Source organism: Marmota monax, unplaced genomic scaffold, assembly GCF_021218885.2.
Source record: "Marmota monax isolate L192 unplaced genomic scaffold, Marmota_monax_Labrador192_F-V1.1 WCK01_AAM20220418_F8-fsc00114, whole genome shotgun sequence".
Taxonomy (NCBI): Eukaryota; Metazoa; Chordata; class Mammalia; order Rodentia; family Sciuridae; genus Marmota; species Marmota monax.
In genome coordinates, this window is record NW_026694943.1 from 1,424,188 (window position 1) to 1,450,668 (window position 26,481).

General features: G+C 39.3%; 1 pseudogene; it reads left to right on the forward strand.

Moving 5' to 3' along the window:
• The first annotated feature begins 17,758 nt into the window (after positions 1-17,758).
• On the forward strand, positions 17,759-23,096 carry LOC131423524 (elongation factor 1-gamma-like; annotated as a pseudogene).
• Positions 23,097-26,481: the final 3,385 nt, after the last annotated feature.

The following is a 26,481-nucleotide window of genomic DNA, read 5'->3' on the forward strand; positions in this document are numbered from 1 at the left end:
AGATGGAGATTTTGATGACAAAATGGGAGTATTATGGGGAGATACGGAAGGTTGTATATGTCCCTCTGCTAATTGTTGTTTGACCCGATCATGGACTACTTGAATCTTTTCTTTAGTCAGGGGCCACTGAGGAACCCACACTGGTCTTTCTGATTTCCAAGTAATTTTGATTGTCTCAGTGGCCCTTTCTGAAAATCCAACCCATGTCTGTCTGTTCCTTGATCTATTTGTATTGGTGCTGCTATACCTTGTTCTTGTTCTCCTAATCTTTTTTCTTTCCTAAAACCTTGTCTAGCCCTAGTAGTGGGCGCATTAGGATTGATGTTATTTGTTAACGTCAAACCTAATTGATCTAGGACATCTCGTCCCCATAAATTTATAGGAAGATGATCCAATACATATGGCTGTATAGTTCCTTCACATCCTTCAGGATCCTTCCAATCTAATATCATTGCACTTCTATGGGGATTAGTCACCACTCCTAGGCCTCAAAGCGTTTGAGTGGCTTGTTGTAATGGCCAATGTTTTGGCCATTCTTGACGAGATATGATGCTAAGGTCAGCACCTGTGTCCAGTAGCCCATTAAACTCATGTCCTTGAATATTTAGTTTTAGCATTGGGCGAGAATCTAAATTTAAAGACAGCATAGCCCAATCTACACCTGTGGAGCCTAATCCCTTGGAACCTCTTTCTACACTACAACTAGAAAATTTATTATGTAGGCTGGGTATTATTAACAACTGTGCTATTCTATCTCCTGGTGAAATTACTGATATACCTCTTGGAGAACTAGCTATAATTTTTATTTCACCTACATAATCGGGATCAATTACCCCAGGACTTATCATAAGTCCTTTTAGTGTAGATGAACTACGTCCCAATAATAAGCCTACTGTTCCTTGGGGAAGAGGTCCTTTTACTCCTGTGGGAATGATTTGAACTCCCATCTCTGGAGTTAGTACTGCTCTGGCAGAGGCGCAGATGTCCAACCCTGCGCTCCCTCGGGTTTGTCTGATGAGGGATTTAATGAACAATGTGTCCTGGGCACTACCCTGATGGTGTTGCTGGGTTCCTCCACTGCCCTGTATATTTGTGGTTGTGGGCCCCGGAGCATTGGGCCCCCCAGTCCGTTTTTTGGCAATGGAGCCTGATGCCTTTCTCCATGATATCGTGGGTAAATACCTGGTCCTTGTCCATTTTTTGATAAGGGAGTACCCTCTATGGTGGTTTGAGAATGGCATTCATTAGTCCAATGTCTCCCTCTACGGCATTGTGGCCAAATACCCGGTATTCTATTCCTTTGATACCTAGTTTTGTTAAACCCTCCTCCTAATGGGCAACTCCTTTTAAAATTTCCTGTTTGTTCACAATTGTAGCATGTTTTTGGCCTGGCATCTAAAGCCTGTTGTACTGCAGCTGCCAAGACTTGCCCTTGTTCATTAATGTCTCTACATAATTTAATATATATGTTTAAATCTTCATGTCTCCATGGTCTAATGACCTCTCTGCAGCAATGATTTGCTTGGTCATAAGCCAGTTGTTTTAATAATGGCATTGCCTGTTTTGTATCCCCAAAAATTCTGGAAGCTGTTTGAATAAGCCTATCTACAAATTCAGCGTAAGGTTCATTAGTTCTCTGTATTACCTTAGATAGCTGACCTTGTAAATCTCCATGTCCTTGTAAAGTCTTCCATGCCCTAACTGCGTCTGCAGCAATTTGTGCATATATAGCAGGATCATATTCAATTTGTTGCCGTTGACCCTCATAAGGTCCTTTTCCTAACAACATATCTAGATTTCTTTGAGGGTAACCAGCTGCTGCATTTCGCCTAGCTGTCTCCGTGCAAAATTCCTCATTGGCAACCTTCCATAACAAATATTGTCCTCCATTTAGCACAGATTTACACATGCTAGCCCACATCTGCTGGCGTCATGCCCAAGTTAGTAATGGACTCGACCATGCTTACCGTGAAGGGTGCTTGGGGACCATAGGTTGTTACAGCCTCCTTTAACTGCTGCACTGTTTTAAAATCTAAAGCACGGTGAATTTGCTGCCCTCCTACCTGTTCAAGTACAGGGCATGCTAATCTTTGAGGTCCTATCTCAGGATCCCATTTATCAACTACGGGGTTTTAGGGCCACTCAGCTGTCTCCATAGGTGGGGCTGTTAGTTGAATTACGCCCTCTGGTGATAAAACGGAGTTAGTAACAGCCTCCTGTTGTGGCCTTTTTTCCTAATAACCCCTTTTCCTTTAAATTTTCTTCCTCTGTCTGACTAGCTCGAGAGACCTTCTCTTTTGCTTGATCTAAAATGTGTTTCTCCATGGTCTGAACCTCTAACAATTTACTTAACACCTTTTTGGTTTGTTTTTTACTAATTTCTAATCTATAAAGATAACACAACCCAATAAGATAACACAAAACAAAACCGAAACTGAATGAAACAAAAACGGAATAAAAAATTGTTGTATCAATTTTCTCTTCCTCAGGGCCGACAAACTTCAAACCTTTAGCCAACCATTTTTCCCAGTTTGCCTGAGAAATTTCTAGGGATAGGCAGCTTGAAACAAAAACAAAATAAATCAAAACAAGAACACATTGTTTTTGGAAATGGTCACCCATTCTCTCGCCTTCCCTCAGGGGCGAGCAATTTCACTTACCTCTAAGCTTTAGACGTTCCCTGTCTGAGCCACCAATTGCCGCAGTCTAGCTGGGCACAAAATCACGAGCCACTCACAGCCTTGTAGATTCAAACAGCAATTCTTTATTCCCGAACTCACACCGGCACTCTACAAGCACGTTCTGGGGCAAAATCCACACTTCCACTGGGCTCTGCATCCCAAAATACTCTCTGAATCCCACGAGAACTCAACGGAAACTCAAGGAGCGGGCGGGCGCTTGAGGCAGCAGGATACGCCCTATTCCCAGCAGGGTCCACCTTAAACCTGGAACCGCCCTAAACCCAAGGAGCAGGATACTCCCTATTCCCAGCAGGATACACCCTAAACCTGGACCCACCCTAATCCAGCAGGATCCTCCCTAAACCCGGATCCACCCTGGTCCTTGAGCAGGGTCACCTTACTCAAACATACATGCAATGTCACTGCAAATGACCTGGGTCCAAAGGCAAGCCCATTTCCACAATGGAGAGTCCTTCCTCTAAGCAACATGGGGTAGGCTGACAAAGAAATTGCCATGCGTCATTCCTACTTGGCAATGGCTCTCAGCATGCTCACTATGACCTCATGTGGTAAAAGGAGCAAGGGAGCACCTGGCGCCCCTTTTATAAAGGCAGGGACCCATTTGCAAGTGTTTCACTGTCCTGCCTCTCAAAGGCCCCACTCCTAATACCATCACCTGGGGGATTAGGTTTCAATATGTTCATTTTAGAGGGACACAGGGTTCAGCCTATAGTACCCTACTACATATATTATGCAGATTATTCTGTCACTAAAAGGTTTAAATATTTGCCAGGTGATTAGCTATGGGAGATCTTAGACACCAAAGAGCATTGGTAATAATAGGTTGCTAGGTTTGCCATTTCTCTGCAAATAGTGATCTTTACAGCCTTCTGCTTGGTTACCTATGTCCAGAGAGGTGGGAAGTGGCCTTGACCTTCTCTAGAAGAATGGCTTTGCATGTCAACCACTTGTAATTGTAATGAAGCACTTAGTACCCTGTTTCCCTGTCTGAAACACCAAGGTTTAAGCTTCTTCCTTGGTAAATGTGAATCATTATTTACCTTGTGTGACTGGAAGAGCTCTAATTCATTTCCTGTGGTACTAAGCTTGTTTCTTTTTAATAATTACATCCAATTCTCCCTTTCAGAAATGTATGTTGAATTTTTATGTTTTACTCCCTATCATTAAACAAGGATCTGTTCTGATGGGCAGCATCCCAGCTTTGAATGCTTCCGTTGGTCATCTGTGTCCAGTAGCAAAATGGAAGGAACCTTGCCCCCAGGATCACACAGCTAAATGTGACTATCAGGTCTTGAGCTGATTTTTAAGCAGAGGTTAAACCACAGCCCTCTTTCCAGGGGCATTATATGTCACTCCTACCATGATTCATCACTGTTCAAGGAAAATGCACAGAAGCTTTGTCCTCAAGCTTCAGGGTCAAGGGCTTTGGGTTTCCCTTTGTCTCCCACCCACTTAGACAAGTCTCACACTGCTCTTGTCCCCCCCCCCCAAGAAAAAAGCAAAAGTGGGTTCTTTTAAGAGTTGGAATTCCTGCAGAGACATGTGCCATCTAGATTTAAAGCATAGCTTCTCTTTTCCTCATAGCTATAATAACAAAATAATGGTGAAATGGTTTGGGTGCACAATTTCCCAGCTTATTATCACCACCCCTGAAGGACACCGTGCCTCTGGTCTGACCTAGAGTCACTTAGGAACCCAAGTTGCTCCTGAAAGTAGCTGGAGGCATCGGGAGGTGGGGCTCAACCAGCTCCTGGTCTCCAGCCATCACACATGGGCGGCTTTGGTCCATAGCACGGCTAGGAAGGCCTCTGAGTGCAAAGGGATTGCATAAAAACAATTTCTTTCCTGCCCTGAGACCCTGGCATTCGTAGAGTCATTGCTACTTTTCCGCCCTTGCTCATCTTTTTATTTACATGTGGGAAAAAAAAAAAAAAACAATTAAAAGTTGGTTGACCTTCCGGATCAGGGACGAGGACACAGTGGAAGCAGTACTGAATTTAATTTAATGTTCTGTAACAAACAAGGGGGAAAGATATAGAGATACTGATTTTTGAGAGAAATGTTAATTATCTAAAGCTTAATTACAGATAACATCATGAGAAGAATACATAAAAGGCTTGAAATGCAGCCAAAGCATTTCCCTAAGAACATTAAAAATGATTGTTGTTTACAATTCACAAATGGCACAGGCATAAAGCTGAGATGGGAAAAACAGAGGCAAGTTTGAAGTAAGAGCAAGAGTTGCTATTTTAAAACCAGTTCAGCAGAGCAGTGATAGGATTTGGAGCAGGTTCATGTTGTAAGAGTAAATGAGATTCTGCACGTTTTCCCTTTAAAATAAAAATTAGCAGATTTCTGGCAAGCACATTGACATAAAATTCTAGGAGACAACACAACCCAAATAAAAATAAATAATTTATGAGGTCTTAGAGTGGGAATTACAAACAAAATAGAACTCACAGACATTTATCTCCATGTAAGTACAATAGAAATAAAGGAAAGACAACATTTTTATGTTCCTGTCACTTCATTACTGAATCCATCGATAGGAAAATCTAGCTTTTCACTCAAACTTAATTTTCATTCTGTGCTGCAAAGAATGGCTTACATTTATCTAGTCTATTCCTTCGAAAGGTTTTTTTGTCTTTTTTTTTTTTTTTTTTACAAGTGGTGTCTATTAATGTCCCATTACCTTTAAAGGTGAGTTTTGAAATAATGGGTTGTAGCACTTTGGAAAGAAGTTTGCTTTTAAGGAAGTTTGAGAAAATAAGTACCATGTGGTTCTAATTAGCCTGAAACCAATGAGATAGATGTTCTTGGGAAGGACAGAAGTTCTTGGGTTCAGGGCTTTGGGGTACAAGCCAGAGCTCCCCGTCCTGGCCAGTTGGGTTCCCGTGGTGTTATATTAGATGATACAGGACAGGGGCATAGGGTGCTTGGGAAAATAGTGTTGCATTCAGAGATCTCAACAGATCAGAAGAATGAAGATATGAGATGTGTGTGTGTGTGGGAGGGGATTTGTGTGTCTATCTTTGGATGATTAGCAGGAGAGAACAGCATTTACAAAGGGGAAGGATGGTGAGACTCTTGGGAAGATTAATTCACATATTTACCGAGATGATGATTAGAGAAGCAGTGATAATAATTTTCTGAGTTTAGGCATGATAAATGTTGAATGAATGAGAGAGATCCGAGGGGTGTATTGATAAGAGCTATTGAAGAGGGGCTCTATCCTGTTCCTTTGTATAGTTTTCCCCTTCCCTTTTTAAAAATCGAGGTTAAATTCATCTCCCATAAAATTAACCATTTAAAGATGAACAATTCAATGGCTTTTATAGTGTTGTGCGGTCGCCCCCTCTAGCTAGTTCGAAAATATTGTCATCCTTCCAAAATACAGCCTCATACACCTTAAGGAGGGGCTCCCCATGCCCTTCCTCTCCAGCCCTACAACCACCAGTCCTCTTTCTGCTTTGTTGATTTGTCTATTCTGGATATTTTATATAAATGGGATCATACAATATGTGAATTTTTGTGTCTAGCTTCTCAGCTTAGCATTCTATTTTCAAAGTTTATCTATACTTTTATTGATACATGTAGCATGTATCAATATTTTCTTCTTTTTATGGCTGAGTAATGTTCCATTTTATTTATATACCATTATTTTTCTTGTCTACCACTTTTTGGATGGGCATTTACGTTTTTCCATTTGGCTATTGTGAATAGTGAAACTAAACTTTCAAGACTGTGTTAATAAATGCCATTCGAGGTTAGGGTTGCAGAATCAAATGGGGGCGGAAATAAAGGCATTTAAACCATTTTTTTCTAATGAACAGGGTCTTTAATTTAGAAGGTTTTCTGCCTTAAAAAAGGGGGGGGGGTAGAATCCCTTATATCACTTGAATCTTGAAATAGACTCTATGTGGGTAGAATACCATGCTTGGGGGAGGGGCAGGGGAGCAGGTGGCAGACTAGACTTCAGTGACCGTCACAGGAATCTTCACAAGGAGGCTTCATTCAGCAGAATCACTGCACTCGCCTTCATCAGGGGTCCCAGTGACCAAAGCCCTCACAAAACTGTCCCAACAATGCTGCTGCTATCACAGGAGTGGGGAAGAGCCCTTGCCCCACCCCTGCCATAGCCCCCACCAAAATCCCAAGAGAGGTTGATTCTTCCCATTTTTGCAGATTCATCTTGAGGAGCCAGGGCTTCCTGAAGCCCAGTCCTCAGACTCCCCCATCCCCCCCCCCCGCCCCCGGCCCCTCTTCCCAGTGAACCAGCAGGGCCCTGGGAGAACTCAGAGAAGTCTTCCTGGAGGAAACTTCTGTTTCTCCTGGGCATCTCCACAGGGTGAGGCCACCCACTGCTTTTATTAACTTATAATTTTATTTTAGGGTTGACCTAGAACAATTGTATATATTTGTGGGGTGTGATGTGCTGTTCCTACACACAGATGCACCTTGGAAGAGCTGAATCTGGCTAATTAGCATATCCATCATCTCATGGACTTATCATTTCTTTGCTTCCATTTATTATTTGTTTGTTTGTTTATTTATTTTTGGTACTGGGATTTAACCTAGGGGCACTTAACATCTGAGCCACATTCTCAGCACTCCCCGCCTTTTATTTTTTGAGACAGGGTCTCACTAAGTTGCTTAGAGCCTTACTAAGTTACTGAGGTTGGCCTTGAATTTGTGATCCTCCTACTTCAACTTTCCCACTCACTGGGATTACAGGTATGCACCATGGAGCCCCACTCTCCATTTATTTTTAATGGAGAGTTCATCCAAGTTTTTCCAAAGCCACCATCTCAGACCCCACATAGGGTTCCCAGCAGCCTGCCCTAGTGCCTGCACTCCATCAGCAGGTACGTGGAACTGACTGCCAGTTTCCAGTTCCCACCAGACTAGCTCTCATGGCTTCAGAGTCTTTGCATATTGTGAAACCATTTCCAGTGTGCTACAGATAAAATTTTTAATCTAATTTCATATATATCCATTTTTTTCTATGGTGAAAAAGAATTTTATTGAAGAAAAGCTAAATTTTATTTTGTTTTTGGTACCAAGATGGAACTCCAGCAATGCTTTAGCACCAAACCACATCTTTAGTCCTTTTTCTTTTCGAGACAGGGTCTAAGTTTCTGAGGCTGATCTCAAACTTGAGATCCTCCTGCCTCAGCCTCCCAAGTGGCTGGGATTATGAGAGTGCACCTGCACCTAGTGAAGGAAAGCTAAATGATAGGAAGATCAACATCTCTGTATCTTAAGCAACACCCTCCGATTTTAGCATAAACACCTAAATTTAAAATAAGTTAAGAATTTATATAAATTATTTAAAATAAATTTTAAGTGAAATAAAAAATTTAAAATTTTAAAGTAGATTTCAGAGGAAGGCATTGACCCCTGGAGTAGGACAGCTGCTGACAAAATCTGATGGACCTGGACCTGGGTACCCCTCCTGAAATCTAGCTACAGCTGCTCTTTAGTGTTGAGGTTTATTTCCTCCCGTGGGGAGGGAAAAAAATTCCCCTGAGCTTGATTCTGAAGCACAGGTTGGATGCTGGTGACTTGGTTGTAACCTGAGAGCAGACACGTGGGCCAATCACTTAGCAGCTCTTTCTTTTACAGTGTCTCCTTGGCAAGTGATTACTGAGTGTGTCACAGTCTTTGGGGGTTGGTAACTAGTCACTCTGTACCTTTGATTTTCCCAGGCAATTATAAACCATTGAGTTTTGGGTTTTGTTTACTTGGAAGGTTTTCCAGTATATAACAGAAGCGAATCACAGAGGGCTGGAATGACTTGCTCCTGATACAGGCACAGAGGCAGGAACTAACTGGGATTTATCATGTAAATATGACCATTTGCAAATGCTAAAAAGCAGAAGCCATTTTTCATCAATTCCAAAATCAGACTGCTTTTGTCAAGAAATTGTCACCTACGCCTGCGTTAGAATTACCTAGAAAAGTGAACCATCAGGCTCCTACTTTCTGATTCAGAGTTGTAAAAAAGCTGGGGATGGATCCCTCTGACCCAGCACTTTGGAGGTCACGTAACTGAAACATATAGTGTTACTTACTTTGTGAAAATTGCTGATGTGTCTTCTAGAAAAAAATGAATGAACCTGCATGGATTACTCAGAAAAGGCAGCACAGTGCAGGTTGTGCTTGTCTGTAATCTGGAAATTGATTCAGATTAAACCCTGGTGACAGCACAACATTGTTTCAAATGTGGAAATAAAAGAAGACCAAATGAGAACAGGCCAAAGCTATTTAAATATCTCGGAGCTTGTGATAGCCAGGGAATCAGCTATACCACTTAGCAGAGACTGAGAGGCAGGTGGGATGAGACAGGTTTCAAGTATGTCCTGATTGGAGGGTATTGGCCTGGGGAAGCTGGAGACACTAACTAGAATTTTGGGAACGTCCTGAGTACTGTAGTTTGAATAAATGTTCCTCACAGGCCTGTGTGTTAAAGGCTCGGTCACTATGGCACTATCAGGAGCTGATCAAAACTTCAAGAGGTCTCTGGAGCATAGAGGGAGGAAGTTAGGTCATTCCAGGTGTGGCCTCAAATGGAATATTGAGAACCTGGTCCCTTCTTGTCTCTCTTTGCTTCTGAGCTACCTTGAGGTAAGCAGCTTCCTCTGCCACATGCTCCCACCATGATGTACTGCTTTGGCACAGGCCCCAAAGCAAAAGGCCAACCACCATGGACTGAATCTTGAGCCATGACTTTTCTTAAGTTGATTTATCTCAAGTATTTTGTTACAGTAAAGGAAAGCTGTCTAATACACCATGTGATTAGCTAGGAATATGCATCAGGCTTTCTCTAATTGTCCTAAATAGAATGTAAGGATGGAAATAAGGGAAATTGTCAGCTCTTTAAATTGTGGACACATAGGGTTGATTGTTAAAGAGGTTATTGTTTGGATTTCTGGGTTTTTGGTAGAGAAAATGGTCTTGCTTTCCACAAGATTGATTTCTAGATAGCAAATTACCTTCCTGAGCTGGTTATTGTAGATAACATGTTGATTTCCTGGGCTCCTTGCTACAGATCATGGTGCAGAGCTCTATTTTTATATGTGACCTGGCCACTGTCCATTTTGTCTATTTATCATTCAGTCTCTTGCCATCAAACTGAGCTGACAAGTGCTCACTTACTTTTCTGAGGGGCACCCACACCCAGGACTTATGTGCATGTTCAGCCTTTCCAGTGACTGGGAGCAGGTTCTGCCATAGCTGGTCCCACTGAAGGTGTCTCCACTGGTGTCTGGGTGAGATTATAAACAGAGACTTCCTCACTCACAAGCTGAGCTGTGACTTCACTGCTCAGCCTGGCCCAGGCCACCAAGCCTAAGCCCCATAAGTACCTTTGACATAAGTGGCTTAGACTTCTTCACAGAATTCTACTTGGTGACATGTATTGACTTCTTACTGTATACCAGACATCGTCACCAATATTTAAATAGATTTTCCCAATGACTCTTCACCATAAAACTATGACATTGATACAATTATTTCCAACTCATAGATGATGGAACTGAGGCTAAGAAAGATTAAATAATGTGTCACATGACCAAGTCACATGACTAAGCAGTGGTAGGTCTGGAATTTGAACCCATGTGACTTTAATCATCTACATTGAACTACTCTGCTACCATGAGAGGAAAAAGGAGGGAAAATGTACCTGTTTACATACCAAGCACCTGAGGGACAAGCTCGTCTGACAGTGCTTGGCTTAAGTAAGTAAAGGAGGTTGTGGAAGCTCCCTGAGGTCTCCAAGGGGGCAGGGGGCAGTGATCACCACTCAGAGCTCTGAGCGCGTCCTGTGGGCCAGAAATAATTCCTGCCTTCAGAGGTTTTATTGGCTCGCAGGGGAGCCCAAAGTGGCATACAGGAGAACTATTATTGAAAAATTAAGTGTTATTATTTGTATGTATCATCAGTGAGTCAGGAATTAAGACACTAGAACGATAAAGGCAGAAAGAGGAGGATATTTAATGAGAAGGGAAAGGCCTAACCTGAGTTTGAAAGGGTAAGTGAATAGGCATGGCTGGAGATGAAGAATATTCCAGAAAGGGAAGCATGGTAAGGTCCTGTGGCTACCCTGAGTGACTCAAGGGCCTAAGAACAAGGGGGAGTGTGTGACCATAAGGAGGGCCTGGCTGGGGATCATGACCTCAAGGACCTTGAAAGCCAAAAGAAACTGAAAATTAATACTTACCGATGTTTTCATTAGAATGTAATAAAAATCATGATTCAAGATCATTAATAATCTTTCGGTGGTCTAAAAAGGGATTAATAGGGAGAGACATGAGACCCAAAACCCATCTAGGATGCTGCTAGAGTAATAGAGGTGGTGACACTCTGCATGGGGCCAAAGGAGATGATGAAGGCCACAGGCCTAGAAAGAAAGAAAAAAAAAATGTCTGTTTGAACCACTTTTTTCTTGGATTAAAAAAAAAAAAAAATCCGGATTTAAACTGCCTCTGGGGTTTGTAGCCAGAGAGATGAGAGGAGGTAGATGTTAAAGGACACTGGATAGTTAAAAATGATGAATTTGGAATAGAAAACATACTGTCAAGGTCCTTCCAAGGGAGGTGCATCTGATAATGGCAAGATATATCTAGGACAGGCATTGCACAAAAATAAAGTTCCATTATCTATCTCTTTTTAATTGATTGTTTAAGTGAAACAAATCATAGTTATTGGACTATGTGTTTCCTAATAATATCTGGTTTACATTCATACAAATAGTTCATATAGAAATGAACTTCTCTCTCTCAAGGTTGGAACTACCCATGCAAAACTATCTGTGCATAATTTTTCATGTTTTAACTATAGTTCTGAAAGCCATTTGTGAGGTGGAGATGATTTTTATAGTGATCCACAATGCTTGACAAACTTAGAACTGTTTTTGAAAATTTTAGAGAAGATGAAAATCATATTTTAGAAAATCATTGAGTAACATGGAGAAATTTAGTGACATAGTAAATGAAAGTTAATGTTAAAAGGATGTCCTCTATGACGCCAACTTAAAATAAATAATTATATCAATAGCTGGAGGAAAGACTAAGGTGGGATCAACAAGCAAAGTGACGTCAGTACTTCAACAGTGACTGTCTCTGAATGGGGAGGTCGAGGGGGACTTACATTTTCTTTTCTATATTTTCTTCATGACCAAACATACAGGAATCACATCTGATTCTCTTTATGAGAAATAAATTTTAACATAACCAAGACAAATCTTTAGATTTGGTATGAGGACAAAGAACGAAGTATTCCACACAGAACAGGTCAGAGTCCCCACTGTGTAACACCTGAGTGTCCCACAAGTTTTCTTTTAACTATAGCAGTAGTTACCACCACAATTATTTGGAAACCGTGGCCTTAGGAGTTTCTTACCTTCCTAGAAATTTCATGAAGCTTTAATTTTTTTCCTAAGTTTCTTCCTAATCCAAAATCAGCTTCTCTGCTGACATGAAAAGTGTCATTTCGGAATGAAAAACAAAAACTTATTTCACTTTTAGAAAATTAGACTTGGGCCTGGGGTTGTGGCTCAGTGGTAGTGTGCTTGCCTGGCCTGTGTAGGGCACCAGGTTCAATCCTCAGCACCACATAAAAAATAAATAAATAAAATGAGGGTATTGTGTCCATCTACAACTAAAAAAGTAAAAGAAAATACAATTGGGCTTGTCAAATTTTTGGCCAAACCTTTGGGGTTAGTCAGAAACTTCATTCAATCCATATGTGAACAGACCCAACTCTGCTTTTCCCCTGGGGCTCACTGTCTCCACCCTGCCAACCCTGGTGTGGTACACCACACCCCCTCACCAGAGACCTTCCACCCTCCCCTTCCTCATGCCTCCTTTTTTTAATTTTTAAAATGGAAAAAAAAATTGTAGATGTTGTGGATCAGACAAGTGCTAACCTGAGACTCACTATTCTCAAGATGCATTTTAAAAAGACTAATAGCATGAAACCATTTGGAAAATCAAAACAGTAGAAATGTCTACATTTAACTTATTTTAGTCCTTCTCTTATAAAATCAATTTGTATTTAGTAGAGCCCTTTAAGAATTTTTTTTTTACTTTACTCAAAGCTGGCAATAAGATAGAGATTATATTATCCAATGTTAAATTTATAGCATTGAGCATTTATATTATGAATTATTAAGTACAATACTAATAGGATCTGATTCTCTTGCCAGCATTTGATAAAAGTATGATGTGGTAGAATGTTTTTCAAAGAGGCTCCTGTTAACTCGCAGTAGTTTCAAAGGACAGCTCATTGCTAGTGGCACCAAACTGTCCCTTTTAAGTGGCCCCATAGATAAAAATTATGTTTATGCGTAAATGTTCCATTTCTTTAGTTAGTATTCATAGAATGGACACGATTGTGTTGTCTGCATTTTATGCCATGAGCATTTTCCAGTTTGCTAACATGTTTTTTTCATTTAGTTTTTGTATTTAACAAAGGAGTATCTGTAGGTAGTTTCCACAGATCAATAGTACTGTAAGCTTGATAAAGAAAACCAAGTATTTTCTACCCTTGTCTTTCCTCATCTTAATTTCCTACTCTTCAGAGAACCACATTCACCTCTTTTGGGTATTTACTCACATATGGGAACATAATATGTTTAACTGGATATATATTTATTAATTACAGGCATTATTTACTGACTTAGTTAGGACCCAATCTCATCCTCACACACACTACTTCTTGTAAAATTTCCAATGAAATTTCATTAGTTTTTACTTATAATAATATTATATTGTCACATGCTATAATTAGGTAAGTAATATTTACAGTTAAAGCATGTCATTTAATATAATTTTATTTCTGTTCAAATGTCTTTGTTTTCCCTGGAGTTAATAATTGCATTGGTCTCTTAACTTTGCATGTTTATTTGCTTAATTTCCTTTGTACTCATCACTAATTCAGTCCTAACTTTTCCAAAAAGAACTGCAAAAATTCTTCCTAATGTGGTCAGATCATCAGATAATCAAATAGCTTCCACATTTTTCTCTGGAAGCATTTCTTCTTTAATTACTTACTCTTTAATCTGAATCTACAAACAATGTTCATTCTGGAAGTTATCATTGTGATCACTCTGGGAATTTCCTTGTCTCTCCTTTGCCAAAGTTCTGTTTCCCAGATCCCCTATCTTTCTCTTCCTTGATTTACTCTCTCACTTTGATGGAGCACATTCTCCATTAGCTTTCTAAGAATGGTTACATAGGTGGTGAATTTTTTATCACTTTTTTCCATTTAAGTATGATTTTTTTTATAATAACACTTAACCGATATTAGATTCTCAATAACAAATCACTTTCTCTAAGAGTCATTGAAGTCCCTACTCTATTTTTTCAAGTTTTGTAGTGATACTGTTTTTCAAGGCCATTCTGAGGCTCAGTTCCTTGTATATGATGTATCTTCTCTCTTCTCTTCTAAAGTTCCAGGAAGTGCTCTCTAAGACTTAAAACTTTACAATGATATGCTTTGGTGTGGTTCTTTTTAAATTTACTGTGTTGTATAACTTGTAGACCCTTTTAATCTGAAGGTTCCTATTCTTCATAAATTCTTGGAATTTTTCATAGATGATTATTTATGAGATAAATTCCTTCTCTCTCCTTTATCTGGCTTTTTGAAAGCCCTGTTAGTTAGATACAAATTTGATGTATAGTACCATAATTTTCTTATCTCTTCTTCCCTATTTTTCATCTCTTTAGCTTTTTATCTTTTTTTATTTTCTGGAAGATATACTACATCTTGTCTTCCAACTTTTCTATCAAAGTGTTTTTAAAATTTATTAATAGTTCTTCAGTTTCTTTTTTAATCCCTAAGAGTGCTTCTCTTTCTCTTTCTTTCTTTCTTTCTTATTGAAACATTTATTTGAAAAAAGAGAAGTAATAATAGTGGTTTTTAGCCCGTGGCATATACAATATCCTCTTGGATAGGGAAAGTACACTCCCAGCCCTTGGCAGTAGGACAAGGTCTTTGACAACCATCCAGCCTTACTGGGTTTTGTTTATCTTGGTGCCCCCTCTATTGATGTAGGAAAGTTGGCCATGGGGTGAACTACCCTCTGGGAATGCAGTTCTGTAGCAGTTCAAGTCAGTATAGGTGTGTCGGTTACAACTGCACTCAGCTAATACTTGGCTAACAGTGGCTTAAACAAGCATGAATATTTTTTCCAGATAATTTTTCATTTTTTGAAATTAATAAATTCATTAACAATGGTGATTAAAATACCACTCAAAGTCAATTTAAACGAACTAGATTCTAAGAGGTTTTTTTTTTCTATTTACTCCTTTATTCTTTCTTTCCTCTTCTTTATTCATTTATTTTTTAATGGATGCTCTTCTAACGTCATGAGGATTCATGGCAGATGTTCTGGAATCTTTTTCTGTTCCCTGAATTAATCTATTTCCTTGCAGTTTCATCTTATATTCTGGGTTTTTCTCATAAACCCCATAATCCTTGCCAGAATAAAGTATGAAAATTCTGATCAGAAGCTTTTTGAGGACAAATAAATCTCAGATCTGGCCAGAAGAACTGGGCATTGCTTAGAAGACCCCACATCTTAATTAGGTTCCCTCACGTAGCCTCCTCTTTTGCTGATCGGTAACCAGAGAAAATTCATATCTCAGGATGAATTTTCCAGAAGGGTCTTCCTGGAAGACATAACCCAGGTAACAGTGTTCTGAGAAACAACCAGGGCCTCTGGGATTCACCCTCTCCACTACCTCAGCTTCTGCTGGGAGGTGAAGGGGAGGTGCCTGGCTTCACAAGCTGGAGGCCCGACTACAGCTTCTACAAAAACGTTTAATTTTACCTCCAATTACCTCTAGCGAGTACCTGTTTCTGGGGTTCTGGGGTGCAAAACAGTTTCAATTGGACCTCCTCTGAAAGCCTTCAGCTTCAGCTTCTATGGTCCAGCATCTCTTATGTATATTCTCAATCTTTCTTAGCCCTGTGTACTTACAGCATTTTTATTACCTTTTTGGAGAGATTTAGACAGGGAGCAAGAATAAACACATATGTTAACCTAGCATAACTTCACTAAGTTCCTCCCTCTCTTGAGTTTATACTATTTATTTTCTACACCAGAATATCCTCAGGTTGCCTTCCATGTCAGACTTGTGTTCTGAGACAGATGAAGGAATATTCTCTGGAATAAAGAGATCCAGAGTCAAGAAATGGTGCATACCACCCATATGCCTCTTGCTACTTTCTTTTGTGGCATCTGAGATAGTATGGTCTTAATTCTGATTTAAAATTTTTCCGATTGCACTTATTATGTATCCCCAGCTATACTTTAAGCCTCCATGAAGTTGTGTACCATGCCACCTGTGTTTTCTATCATGTTTACTGTATCATATATTAACCTCTATTTAGATATCTGTCACTCCTGAATAGAATGTAAGCCCCATGGGCAGGGACTGTTTCTTATTCATCTTTGTACCCTCCGTGTCCCCAGCACCTGACAGACTAGTTAACATCACAGGGATCACAAAAGGTCCACTGGTGCGTGAGTCAGTGAAGGACAGGCTTTCATACAGCCCATAATCCCTTTTGCACCTCATACCTAGGGAAAGTCCAGAAAGCATAATCGCATATTCCCATAGGCGTATTTATGTGCTCCCAAGTGAAAATAATTTTATACTGAGAATTCTTCATACATGATTGGACAGAGACAGGGGTAGTGACTTAGGGAAAGGTCATAACTTCTCCTTGTCCCCCCTCCCCTGTGAATATGCCTGTCCCCAAGGACTATGTGCCTGGTCACTCAGACAGACACCCTGCAGTCCCCCCGACAGAGCTAGATGGTCTTCGTGCCACTCTGAAGGAGAGGAAGCATGTTTCTGGTTGTCCTAAAACTAAGAATGTATTTTTCCAAGCAAATAATTTTATAAATGGTGGTCATTTGTAGTAGAAATAGAATTATTACTAAAATATTTCAGGTTCAATATGAGTTAAATTGATTTTAGGGGTTACTCTTGGAAACCAATGATCATTTCTTAAGTTGTTTCTGTGTGAAAATGTATTTTAAGTTCCAAGTGACTAAATTGTATATAAACTTCTGGAATATTTCTCATTCATATGATAGGCTGATTGTATTGTATTTATAGTCCATTTGGGGCTATAAGAACAAAAGGAAAATCAAATCAACTGGATAGTACCACTACTGGGAGCAACAAATCTAAAGTAACAAAATAGTCTATAATATGGAATATCACATCAGAATAAAAATGAACATATTTTACAGTTTGTGATATTTGTGGGCTGGCCTGGTGTCTACAAGAAAGAATGTCTTATGAAATTGTACTGTATAGATCTAATGAGATTATGTTTGATTCTTTCCTAGGGCCTGAAATAGTACAACTTAGTTATAAGTCTAGAAAAATGATTAATTTTTCTGTGCTATACACCACCATTAAAGCAGTCTGAATAATTACTCAATGCATTTAAAAACAATCTTTTGAAGCTTTATGAGTGGATTGAGATTGGATTAGTGGTGGAAAATAGGAGCTAATTAATTAAAGTTTTCTTTGAATATTCTTTTTATTTTGAATATACTAATATTCAACTCAACGTTTCAAAGAAAAATGAAGGTAGAATTTGGGGCAGTCAGAATTGTGGGGAAACAAATACATACCACAAGGGGGCGCAATGGAGTCTTTGTTTTGTTCTCTTTTTATGTAGGAAAGAGGGTTATTGGTTTTCAAAATCAGTGTAGGAACAGAAGAAAAAGAAAACAAAAGCAGAGGAGTGTGCTATAGGAATAAAGTCTACAAAGAGAAATTTCTCCTAACATTAAAACCAACTTTCCAAGGGATATAACAATTTTATCTCAATTAAGCAGCCTCAGTATTTTTTACTTCACGCCCATAGATTAAAAAAATATATGTGTATAAATACACACACACAGAATGAATATTATTTATTTTGACAAAGACTCTAAAAATTCTTTTTAAGGCTATCATGAGATTATTAATGATAATCCTTTAAAATTTCAACAAATTTAGTTAATGATATTCTACATATATATTAAGGTATAATTGACAAAAATTACATATATTTGTGGTCATTCATATGATTTTTTGATATAAGTATATGTTGTTAAAGCTGTCAGAGCCACAAATTGATTTAATAGTTTATTTGAGCCAAACACTGTGCTAGGTACAAACTTTAGACTAAGGCTACATGGTTTAACACATTCTCCCCTAATCTGTTACTGCTGACGTACAAAAACTTGAATGATCTTCCAAATCAGTCATCTGCAATTATCAGTATTTGTCTTACTGAATACATTGTTTCCTAAGTAGTCCTAATACAGGACTTAATTTATATTGTATCTGCACTTTTAATTGAAAGAGATTTTGTGGTCTTCCTTTTTTTTAAGCTAGTTTGTTACCCAATTTACAAGTAAGGTAAACTTGATTAATGTTATTTAATAAATGAAGAAGAAAGACTAAAACACTGGATACTAATCAAGTATCTCTTTAAAAGTAAATGATAGATTTAAAAATATAAAAAGACTGTGACTCCCAGGATACTATAGAAGCACAGAAACTCACAGCAGCTTGTCGCTGGTGGTAGTCATTAATATTTTTTCTTGGCAGCTCTAAGAATGCATTACTTACCATATTGGTTCTCAATCAGGGAAAAAAATTTTAAAGGATGCCCATAGACCACTATCTCATCTGGGGCTGATGTTTTCAAGTGTGGAACACAAAAACGTTCAGCAGGGAACGTCCCCATCTTCCAAGCGGAGGTGGGAGCTGAGTCAGCTCCTGTCCCTGACCTTCGTGTGACCTTACACATCACTTTCCCCTCTCAGAAAACCCGTTTCTTCATTATTCATCTGCTTTGTCCCCTAGGTAAGGGTCAATTAAAAGATGAGGTTACCCGTGGGTAAGCACTTTGTAACGTGGGAGGGCATTTTGTTCCTTTTCATTATCATCACTGTCTTGACTCATTTCCTCTGGAGCCTTGGAAGGCGGGCGTCTGTGCAAGCCATGCACCCTACCAAGGGAGTTTCCCCTGGCTCACTTCCTGTCTGTGCCCTGGGTAACTCTGTGCACATCCTGTCTGGAAGGTGCCAAGCTCGGGGACCATCAGGCTCAAGTGGTTGCTTTTTTCTCTGCCCATCACTGATGCTGGGCAGAACGAGGTCATCATCGCTGATCATTCTTAGGAGCAGTGTCAGCTGCAGGTTATCTTGGCGCTCCTGCTTTGACATGCGGATACATTCAGACCCTCGTCTTTCACCCATAGTTTTGATTATCACCTTGAATCAGGGAGATGAGAGAGAAGGAGGGAAAAGAGGCCTTACGAGAGGCTCTGGCAACAGCATATTCTCATCAAGGGTGTCCAGCTTTGCTGGGCTACCACTGACCGTCCCTCAGACTGATGAGTTCTGGAGAAGGTATTTGCTCTGAAGTGTGTCAGTAAAACATGGTAATTATTTTTCTTCAATGGAAAAAGGCAGTAAGTAGCACATGCTCACTCACCAGCATTAGAGCTTTTGCGCCTTGATCACAACAATAGATTGGGGCTGATTTCCTATTCTCAGGCAATCAGTGAAGGGAGGAGAGCGAGCCATTAGCAGGGGGTCCCAGTTGACCTTCAGCTAAATTATAGTTCCTTTCCCCTCCTGCCTTTCCTCTAACAGAAGGGGGAGGGGGGAGAGTAGCTCTCTGCTAAAAAATAAAATAAAATAAAAAGGGAAAGGAAAAAGAAAGGAAACAGGTGCATGGCTAGAATGTCTAGCAAGGGGATATAATTGAAGGCAACAATAGCATTCTAAATCTGACAGCTGCTTTGGTTGTCCCACCCCTTTGTGTTCGTGAGTAGGAAAATAACTTGTTTGAGATATTCGTGTCAGAGATAAAATCAACAAATATTTGTAGGACTATAAATATATTGAATGTGACTTGCAACAGATAAAGTTTTTATTTTTTAATGTTTAAAAATCCCCAAATGTTAAGTGCAAAGATGCAGTCTAGTTAGGTATGGCATCCTAACATAGATCCTGGCAGTACCTTTGCCAAATAAAGCCCTGAGACCAAATGGCCATCAGCAGATTTCAAATACATATTTTTGACTCTTGCTGTGTCAAAGATGTGCTATCCAAAGAGAAGATGTAAATCAGAAATATCGAAAACCCAATTCAATGTCATCCCAAATAAATACCTCTCTCGTTGTGCAAATGAGTACCAGTAAGTACAGTTTCAAACTTCAATAAAAGTACATTACTTTCCAATGACTGGTGTTGAAAATAAAGCAGCTGACAACTAGAGCCATTCGGGGAGATTGGATGTTCCCTTGTTATAACTTTTGGAGCATTTTATGTCACTTGGGGAAACCTTAGAAGTGTTTTTCGGTGGTGCTCCAGAAGATGAATTTCTCTTAATAGCCTACCTCATTGTTATTACACGTGAGTTCAGCATGAGTAGTCGTGGAGGTTCTATAACTGCTAATAGCACTGGGTGCTAATGGTACTAGAGTTGCTCAGGTTAACATAAAAGCAGCTAGGTGAAGGCGTGGGACTAGCTGCAATTAATCTCAAGTAGAATCCAAAAAAGACAGAAGCCATAAACATCAACAAATGGCATTCTCCAGTTAATTCAAAGGAAGACAAATTGAGAATATTGTTTTATTAATTAAAATATTTTTAACCGCAGTAGGGGAAATCCCCATGTAGTAAAGTGCTTGATGTCAGTCAACTTAGAATGTCTACCTTGTGATGCACTTTTCATATGATGATTATCTCAATGAACTTTCTAAATTTATTGCTAATGGTTGAACTCAAGCTATAGATAAAAGCAACCAATATTCAATACATTTTCATTAAAGGCACCATTTTTGTCTGTATACAATGTTTGTTACATATAAATGTACATACATATGCTTGGGATATGAAATTTATGTGTATAGTCAAGTTATAAAGCAGAATAACTTTTGCACAGCAAAGGAAGTAATCACAAGTTGAATAGACAGCCTACAGAATGAAAGAGAATCTTGGTAAATGAATCACCCAACAAAGGATTAATATCCAGAATATGTAAGGTACTCAGACAAATCAACAACACAAAAACCAAATAATTAGATTTTAAAATACGCAAATGACCTGAATGAACACATTTCAAAAGCAAATGTACAAATGGCCCACAGATATATGAAAAAATACTCAGTATCACTAAGCATCGGGGAGGTGCAAATCAAAATCATGACGAGATATCACCTCACCCCAGTTAGAATGGCTGTCCTCAAAAAGACAAAAAATAAATTCTGAAAAAGATGTGAAAGAGATTGTCATGAACTGTTGGGGAGAATGTAAATCAACGTAGCTGTTGTAGAAGACAGTATGGAGTTTCCTCAAAAAAGAAAAAAAATAGAACTACTATATAAACCAGCAATCCTACTACTGGGTATATTCAAAGGAAATAAATCAGTATGATGAAAAGATATCTGCACTTAAATGTTTATTGTACCATTATTCACACAGTCAAGATATGGAATCAACCCAGGTATCATTTGACAGATGAATGGATAAAAAAAAGTGTGGCATATATAGACAATGGAATGTTATTCAGCCATTTGAAAGAATCAAGTTCTGTCATATATAGCAACATTGCCAGAAACCATTAAGTAAGTTAAGTCACACACAGAAGAAAATATATAATATGTTCTCACTTATTATGTGTGGAAACTAAAAGTTGGTCTCAGAATTAAAAAATAGAGTAGTGGAAGAGGAGCGATAGAGGGAAGATGGTTCTTGGGTGTGGGCATGCAGCTTCAGAGGAGGAAAAACTTGTAATGTTTTATACCATAGTAGGTTAACTATTGGGCACCAGAATTAATCGTATATCTCAAAGTAGGTAGTAGAGGGGATTACAAAAATAAATGATAAATGTTTGAGGGATGGATATATCAAATACCCTAATCTGATCATTACACATTGTGTACATGTATTGAAATGTCACTGTGTACCCCAGGAATACATTTAACTAGTCTGCGTGTATTAAATATATATGTATATATGAACACAAAAAGAAACCCAGAAATCTGTTATTCATCCTAAGAAAAACAACATCACAGCATCGAGAGCCCCACCCTCGTTCTCTGCAGAATCACCATGGCGGCTGGGACCCTGGACACATATCAGGATATGTGGCTCAAGTCCATGTGCTCTCCACACCACCCACTTCCACTTTGGCTAATCCAACCGCACCCTTGAATTTCTCCACAAATTTCCTGCCGGCAAGTTTCTGGCATTTGGGGTGGTGATGGAGAGCCATGCCAGGCCTAGCAAGAGAGCCAGGAGGAGCTACAGAGCAGGGCTCAGGGGCAGCAGCCCTGTGGTGTGGTGGGTGAGACCGTCCTGAGTGCTCCCTGCCTGGAGCTTCAGGCATCGCCACACGCAGGGCACCGAGCATGCAAAGGGGGAGGCACCTTCTGGGGCTTCCAGGTGCTCACCTGAGACTCATGATGACTTTTCTGGTGACACTGGTTGACATCACAGTTGTTTGTACCCTGTTGTGACACTCTAAACAGGTCTTCAAGCCTTCTTTCTGCCAGGCTTTCCCAATACCAGCCATCTGTTCCTCACCTGCATCAACTAGCCCCAGTTCAGGGCTGTCTTAGGGGAGATGAAATGAGTGAGAAGATGACGAAGAAGTTTGCAGACAGTTGACCTCAAAAGGACCGCCTATGGAAGGGGAAGACTTCCTGGGAAGAGAAGCAGAAGCCTCAGGCCAGGCAGAAAGAGCAGGATAAGGCAGATGTGCCAGTTCCTGAAGAGGAGATGGTAAAATCGGAGTGGCCACTGGTTCTGAGCCCAAGGCCAGGGTGCCCTTCCCTTACCTGCCTAAAGGCACCTGTGTGTTGGATGAACCTAAGCTCAGGTACTCCGACAAGGGCACTGCCATAGTTTGGGGAGCACTGTGGTAAGGACGGCTGGCCTGCTTCCTGAGAGTTCACCCAGACCTTCATGAGCGGCAACCTCCTGGCTGGGATGTTTCAGTGATTGGACAGACTGAGGCACAACACCTCTGCCACCAGCCTCTAGCGAACAAGCAACAGCAGCTTCATTTCTGGAGTCCAAATCTTCCGAGGCCATCAGCTTGCCTTTCTGCTGAGTCCAGATTGACAGGTGAACATGAGACATATACAAGGCGGAAACTGGACCCTGGCCGCGAGGAGGCTCAGGTGCAGGTGTGAGAGTCCTCTGGTTGGGGCTGGGTGGGGGTTGCTTCCAGAACATGGGCATAGCTTCAACCAGGGCAAGACCTTCAAGTGAGCATCTCCCCATTCCTAGCTGCCTGCACCTACCTGCCCTTCAGAGAGCCGGAGTCATTAAAGGAAAGGAAACATTGAAAAAAGAAAGGAAACATCAATAGAACACTACCAGTTCTACTGAGGTCACCCGAAAGTGTCTTTTCTCTCTCTCTCTCTCTCTCTCTCTCTCTCTCTTTCTTTTTCAACACTGGGGATTGAGCCCAGGGCCTTGCACATGAAATTCTCTACCGTGAAGCTCATTTCCAGCCTCCAGCTGTTTACATTTTATTTTGAGGCAGTATCTCACTAAGGTCACCTAGGCTGACCTTGTATTTACAGTGCTCCCTCTCATTCTCCCAAGCATCTGAGATTACAGGCAGGCCCCACACCACCAGCTCTTCTCCTTTCTTATCACTCCACTCAGCTAATTGTGATTCTTATTGCTTTTGGTGAGTGTGTGTTTGTGTGTACAAGCCCTCATGCATGCTTTTAAAGACTCCATCCACTTTATCAATCATTTTATCATTTCCTTAATGGTTTTTCATGCACACTCATACACACACCCACTCATCCCTAAACAATATACTGTTTGATTTTATACTTTTTAAATTACAGTATCCTGTATATGTTTTTTAAATTTTTATTTGTTTTAATTAGTTATACCTGAGAGTAGAATGCATTTATGTACTTTGATGTATATCATACATAGATGGGATATAATTTCTCATTTTTCTAAGTATACATGTTGCAGAATTATTTTGGTCATGCAGTCACATATAAACATACAATAATAATGTCTGTTTCATTCTACTATCTTTCCTATCCTCACATCCCCTCCCCTCCCCTCCCATCACTTCCCTCTACGTAATCTAAGGTAAGCTATTCTTCCCTAGTGCCCCCAGCCTTATTGTGAATTAGTATCTGCATATTAGAGAAAACATTTGGCCTTTGGTTTTGTGGGATTGCCTTATTTCACTTAGCATGATATTCTCCAACTCCAACTATTTACTGGCAAATGTCATAATTTTATGTTTTTGTTTAGTTGAATTTAGTTGTTATTTTTATCTAGGTTACACAAACATATAAAGAGGCAAATGACACTCTAAATCTTTATATAAAAATATCCATTCCCACCCCAACACCCATGCCTAATTTTATGTTCCCTGGAGACAATTAAACTCTCTTGGAAATTTTTTAAAACTCCCCTATATATCATTGCATAGCATGCTTATTTTGTTACTAATTGGCTTTTTCAGATTTGGAAAATACCTATTTTCTTCCAACTTTAAAATATGAAAATGTAACTCTATGATATGCACCCATCCTCTTCCACATACATGTGCTTTCTATCTCCCCAATCCCCCCAGTAGTCAGATCATATTGTGGTTAGACCATTAGTTGGAGCTTACATATTGGACTATGTGAACACCATTCACAGCCTAGCTAGGTGGTGTACTATGATTGCTTTTTTTTTCCTGTGCAATGTTGGATTTTTCCTAAAATTTATAGTAAACTTTTTTATTATTCCAGTTCCAAATATCAGTCCCAAATGTCCCCAGTCATATAAATCTCCTTTCAAAATGTTCTAATGTATCAGATTATCTATTATTTCCATCTCTCCTTGAAGTTCTCTAGCCTGTTCCAACAGGTGCATTAGGAATCTCTCTTCATGTTGTTCGAGGGAAGCCCTTTGGGTCTCTGTTGCTCAGGTCTCCCAATTCCTTAGTCCCAGATCTTTCCTTCTCTTGCTTTACACCCTTGTTTTTGTGGAGCACATGCACAAGTAGCTTTGTAAGAAAGGGTATAAATGATAAAAATTTTGATGCATGAACGTCTAACAGTGTGTTTATTGGCTTATTATAGAGTTCTATTTTGGAAATCAATTTCCCTGGGAGTTTTGGAAATATCTTCTATTTCCAATATTGATATTTAAAAGCCCAATGCCTAATCTTGGTATTTAAAAGCCCAATGCCTGTGTGTGTCTTAATTCTTTGTATTAAAACTTTCTCTCAGCAAGCTTGTAAAATCTTTTACAAATGATCTGAAATTTCATGACAATATGCCCTTCCAAAAAGGGCTGTTTTTATATTTCTCTGAGTATTGAGTGAGATTTTCAATCTGGAAAATCATATTGTTCAGTTACAAAGAATTTTCCTTCAACTGTTTCATTATAATCTGTTTTCTGGGAAATTTCTTCAACTCTGTCTTCTTATATTTTGATCAAGCTTTTCATTTCTGCCCTAAAGCTTTTACTTTTCCTAAGAACTTCTTTGTTCATTGAATATTTTTATATCATTTTGTTCTTATTTAATAGATGCAGTTCTTCACATATCTAAAGATGTCAATTATATTTTCATAATTTTCTTTTTCTGACCTATTCTCTGCTCACTCTAAGTTGTTTTATTCTTTTTTGTTGTTGTTGTTGTACTGATCTTTGCCTTTCACATTTAATGCTTTCACCAAAGCCTGAAGATCTTTTGTTGCCTGCTTATGTTTGAAAACAGTGTTTCAAGTAGCATATTGGAATCCTAGTTGCATGTATTAGAAAATTCCTTTCCTAAGTTCATCATTTGTCTTTTCACTTTCTTTATGCTAACAGTTCATGAAAAGACTTTCTGAATTTTAAGGTAGCCTTTTATGATTCTTTTTTTTTTCCTTTAGGTTGTTTGCTTTTTATTTCTTATTGAATAAATCCCTCTTGATCTTGTGGTCATTAAGATATTTTCCTTTAAAAGTCTTATACTAATAATTAGTGCTTTTCATGTTTAAATACATAATTTGACTGGAATTAAATAGTGTTTATGGTGAGATATGTACATCCAATTTCATTTTTTCCCTAAACAGATAGACAACGTTATAGAAAAGCCCGTTGTCTTCCATTTATAGAAAAGCCTGTTATTTTCCCACAGATTACAGAGGCAGAAATGTTCTAATGTGGGTTTATAGCTGAGTCTCTTTCTGGGCTCTATTCTATCCCAGTGTTCCTTTCTGTGTTGACAATCTATAGTCTTATAAGATTCATATTTGATAAGACAGGTTTTCCCTACTTTATTCCCTACCTAGAATAACACCCAAAAATAGAAGGGGAAAAAACCACCTTCTAATAGGAAAGAAATAGTAGGCTGAACTTCATTCATTCATAAAAAATGCATTAAGCACCTGACATGTTTCAGATGAGCCCTAAGAACTGAAAACTGAGTAAGACACAATTCCTGCTGGAAAGGCATAAACTTGGGGGAGGAGACGGATGAAGATTTATACTTTTATTCTATTCTGAGCAGGAATAATGGAGGCATAAGAAGCTCTATGCTGAGAGGAAGAAAATAATTATGCCCAAGGGATAAGTTAGGAAAACCCTGACAGATTTGGCCAATAAATGGTAGTTTCAGTTTCGTCTGAAGACATGATTGGCATTTTAGGAGAGAGAAAGGGGAGGATTTACAGGGAGGGGACTCTGAGGGCTGTTATGAAAGTGCATAATCTGTTTCATAAT